This window comes from Benincasa hispida, chromosome 12 (genome assembly GCF_027475165.1).
Source record: "Benincasa hispida cultivar pf3 chromosome 12, pf3_genome.v1.1, whole genome shotgun sequence".
NCBI classification, from domain to species: Eukaryota; Viridiplantae; Streptophyta; class Magnoliopsida; order Cucurbitales; family Cucurbitaceae; genus Benincasa; species Benincasa hispida.
This window is the reverse complement of record NC_143489.1, coordinates 4,798,662-4,803,399: the sequence shown is the minus strand read 5'-3', so window position 1 is coordinate 4,803,399 and position 4,738 is coordinate 4,798,662.

Genomic DNA, 4,738 nt, shown 5'->3' with positions numbered 1-4,738 from the left:
TTGATTATTATTATTATTACTATTTTAATTTTATTAATATTTTTTGCGATTAGACCTTGTATTTACGTGGAGAATGTACATGGATCCCCTTATCTTAGGTGGTTTTGAAAAAAAAAGATATACAACCCAATATATACAATTATACAATGTTTTCTTTTTATTAGTTTTTTCCCTTTATCCTTTATTTGATTGCCAATTTGAATCCAAATTCATTTTGAATTCTTTAAATTATCCCTCCAAAATATGCATTATATATATATATATATATTCCATTCTTTCCTTTTCTTTATTGGTTTTTGTTTTTGTTTTTTTTTTCTCCTTCTTTCCTTTCCTTATATTCCCTTGCTTCTGTTTAAAATTTCACTTTAATATCGTATGCGATCCCACCTTTCCTCGACGCATCTCTCTCTTTCTTACTTTTTTTTTTTTTTTAATTCCATTTTTCAAATTTTTAATTAAACAAAAAGTCAAAGATGTTCAAGTAGAAGCAACTTTAAGCATTCTAAAAGTTTCTTGAAGTATCTATAATAGACTTCTCGATAATTATATTGAAGATGTATGTAAATATGTAAATGGCCGTTTGAGGCGTCGAGTTGGTTATTATAGTTCATGGTTATTATAGTTGGTGGGGGTTATAATAGTTGAGTGAATGTGTATTGAAAAAAGAAAAAGCCCTTATCTGAAAAAAGTGTCAATCTTAAAATGAGATTTACGTATATATCTGTTGTACTAAGTATATATATAGACATATAAATGCCTCTATTTTTCTTGGTGCTCCATTAGAAAACACACTACTAAGCTTGTAAAATATAAATCATGGTTAAAGAGATTATAATTCAACGATAATTATTCAGTTTCTTGTTGTTTTTTGTATACAAATTTTATCTCTTATGTGTGACACTTGAATAGAAATTAACTTACTCTAACCGTGAGGATTATTTTAATATTTTATTATAACATTTTAAAGTATAAGAATATTATATCCAAAAATAATACAATGTTGGAGACTTGGGCACATTTGAAGTTGAATGCATAAATAGCATAGTTAGAGTAAAGAAAATAAATTTTTTCCCCTAATATAACAAACTTTAGTATTTATTTATTTATTTATTTTTGTATTTAGTTTTCAACCAAAAAAAAAAAAGACATTGTTGCAATCTTGAATTCAAAGCATTAAGCCAGGTACATGAGGTGATGTTTTGTAGGTCAATGATATATAGAAATTGCATTCACTTTTTATTTAGTTAATGTTATAATATTTTAATTAACTTCAGTTGAGTAGAATTGAGAACTATCTTCATTTCCTTTATTTTTTTCAGTTCAAATTATATGAAATAGGTTAAAAATTTGTTTAATTTTAATCTATATATTTTTAAATATTCAATTTTATTTTGTTGTACTTCTAAAAAATTTTAAATTTGGTCTCCATTATTTTAATATCTATAAGTTTTTTTTCTATAAATTTTAAAATAAATTTACATATCATATTTTTTTTATACGAAAATTATTATTATTTAACTAATTTCAACACAGTTTAATTTTAGAGGACTACATTTAAGATTATTGAAAAAAATAAAAGAACTAAAATTGGATATTTGAGAGGAGATGAATTATAATTGAATATACTCCAAAGCATATTAACCAAAATGGTAATTTAAACTTAATCTAATCATTATTCTTTATAATAAATTTTCAATTCAACAATTGTAAAATAAAATATTGAATCATCGATTTTTAAAATATTAAAGAATGTCTTATTTATTGAGCTCTCTATAGATTGATTACCATCCATATTTCGATCCATGAAAATGGATCTCTTTTCCTATCAATTTTATTATAGGTAAATAAAATTAAGTTCCAATCAACCTTATAATCCTGTTATTTTATGGTTAAATAAGCTTTTTTTTTTTTTTCTTTTTGAAATTTGTCCTTACCCCTATAATAATTTAAGGGTCAAATCAACCATACCAAATTTAAGAAAAATTAAATCAACAATCATGAAAACCATAAAACAACCATCTAAAAAAAGCCGAGCACACCACCCGACTCAAATCAATCAAAAACATAATCAAGGGAGATTGAATCAAGGTGAACCAAATTCACATAATCAAATTCAAATTGATTAAATTATCACTTTAGTGTATTATTATTTCAACGTGAAGAAATTCCTTGTGATATGTCCCGTTTGTTAATACCATTTGATTTTTAAAAATTATGGTTATATTTGATTGACAACTATTTTATGTTTTAAGATTTATTAGGCTCGAAAAATACGCATTGATTTTCTACACGTATGGTCTAATCTAATCATAAAGTATTACTAAATTTTAAGACAATTGTGACATATTAATTATGTAGTAGGGCAATTTCCTAAATCTTTCAATATGTGTTTGGATAATTTGGATTCCATTTCTCGAAATTACTTTTGGATTATGTTATCCAAACCAGAAGAATGTTAAATTCTTAAAATTTAAAATACACATTTATATTAAACGAGGATAAAAAAAAACGGTTAGAAATATAGTATGTCATGTTATAAACTCATTTCATTTTTTAAAATAAATCATGTATCGTATAATGTATTATAAATTATATAGTATTATAAAAAAAAAATTGTACAAAAAAAATTAACATAAAACATATCCATAAATTAATTATTGATAGTTTATAGTCAATCTAATATTTAGTGGATAGTACCTACACCTAACTTTATGGTATATATATATTGTTGTATCGAACAAATTTTAAATAATTGTTTCAATTTATTTGTGCACTACCAAACATATATCTGAAAACACAAAAGTAGAATCCAATCTTTTGTTTTCACAAACATGCCCTAAGTTAAATTAAATTATTTATTGGAGAAAGATGAAATTCCCATTAATAAAATAGAGAGAAAGGTAGCATAAATTTAATAAACGAAAAATAAAAAATGAAGTCGTTATCAAAGGAGGTCACACTATTTCATCAACTATGCAGATTAAAGATCCATTTAGAAGCACCAAAAAGGTTGTTGGAAGCACTAGCAATGGGACAAATAAGAGTAGACTAGACTTGAAAAAAACACTTTGTAAAGCACATCATTTACCACATATTGACTTTGTGTTTTGTTGTTTTGAAATTGTTTTTGTTGGAAGACAAACATTAGAACCTAACCAAGCAATTCCATGGGACAAAGAACAATGACCAAAAACATGTCAAACTTTGCCTCCAAACAACACAATAAATAGACCACTCTTTTTTTCTTTAATTTTTTTAAATTTATATTATTATTATTATTATTATTATTATTATTATTTGCTTTCAATTTCATGATTCAATGCTTGAAATTAATTAGAGATATATGTGGCTGAATTAGAATTGCCCATCTTTATTTATGCTTATCTCAAACATAGATGCATTTTCATGTGCTCTGTTTTTTTTATCTCCTTTTTTGGCCTACTTCTTGGCCTTTTCCTAATTTCTAACAAAGCACCCAAATTCCATATTGCCCAAAAGGTCTCTCTTACTTTATTGTAATTTTATTTTGTTTCTCAAAAGTACAATTTGAATATTTCTTTATTTGAAAGACCTACTTTTTAGGGTTTGTTTCTTTCTTGTGTATGGTATATTGAGATGTGTGGTTGAAAAATAATAATAATAATAAATACTTATGATGACATGTTCTTTTTTTCTTCGTTTTAACCATTTTAAAAAGTCTTATATTTGAACGTAGATAATTCATGTCTTTGCTTTGTGACAATGATCAATGCTTTCTCGACCATCTTATAAAATGAATTTGTTACATAATTTCAAAGAAAAATAATGTTACTTAAGAAACTAATTTGAGGAAGTTGAAAATTAATCAATCAACTCAAGCTTATAAAATGCACAATTAGTGCAATTTTTAAAGGAAGTATTGAATGATCATCATATGTCCCATATGTTTCTTGTTTAAGATAATCACTATGTTAACTTTTTAAATATTACTCAATCAAATTAAGTATGTGCAAACCTAAAACGAAGAATGAATTAATAAAGATAAACGTAGTCAATAAATATTGAAAATTGATTAAAAAAAACCATATTTCTTTTTAAAATATTTGTTCCTTTCAATCAACGTGTTTTCTTTGAAACAACTTAATATATATATATATTATTTTCAAAAAATTCACATTTTTAACTTATTTAAAAAGCATAATATATATGTTATATTTTGAATTTTTGCTTTTATGATTTTTTTACAAATATCTATTGACATCAACCTTTTATCAATATTTTCACCAAAATATTTGAAAATTTGAGATCTTAACATTGTAGATATCGACATTTTAAACTTTGATATAAAATAAGTTAGTTAGTCTCTTTCTATTGCAAGAGCTAAAATCATTTTTCTCGAGTTGAAATGCGAATTTAGAGCATGTTAGGAAGTGATTTTAGTGAAAAGTATTTGTTTATAAAGTAACTAATTAAAAGTAATTTTTATATGATCATTTTATGTTTAGATTTATAAGTTTAAACATGATATTCATATTATCAAAACTGATTTTTAATTAATAAATACATGTTTGAGAGTGATTTTGAATATAAAGAAAGTGATTTTTTTTAAAAAAAAAAAAATCACATACAAACACGTCTTTACTCTTAATATGTTGCTTTCAGTTAATTATAAAACCTATATATTGTATAAAATTGACGACATTTAAAAAACGATCATAGAACTAAATTTTCGTTAGATTTTGTGTGTTATGACAAAGAT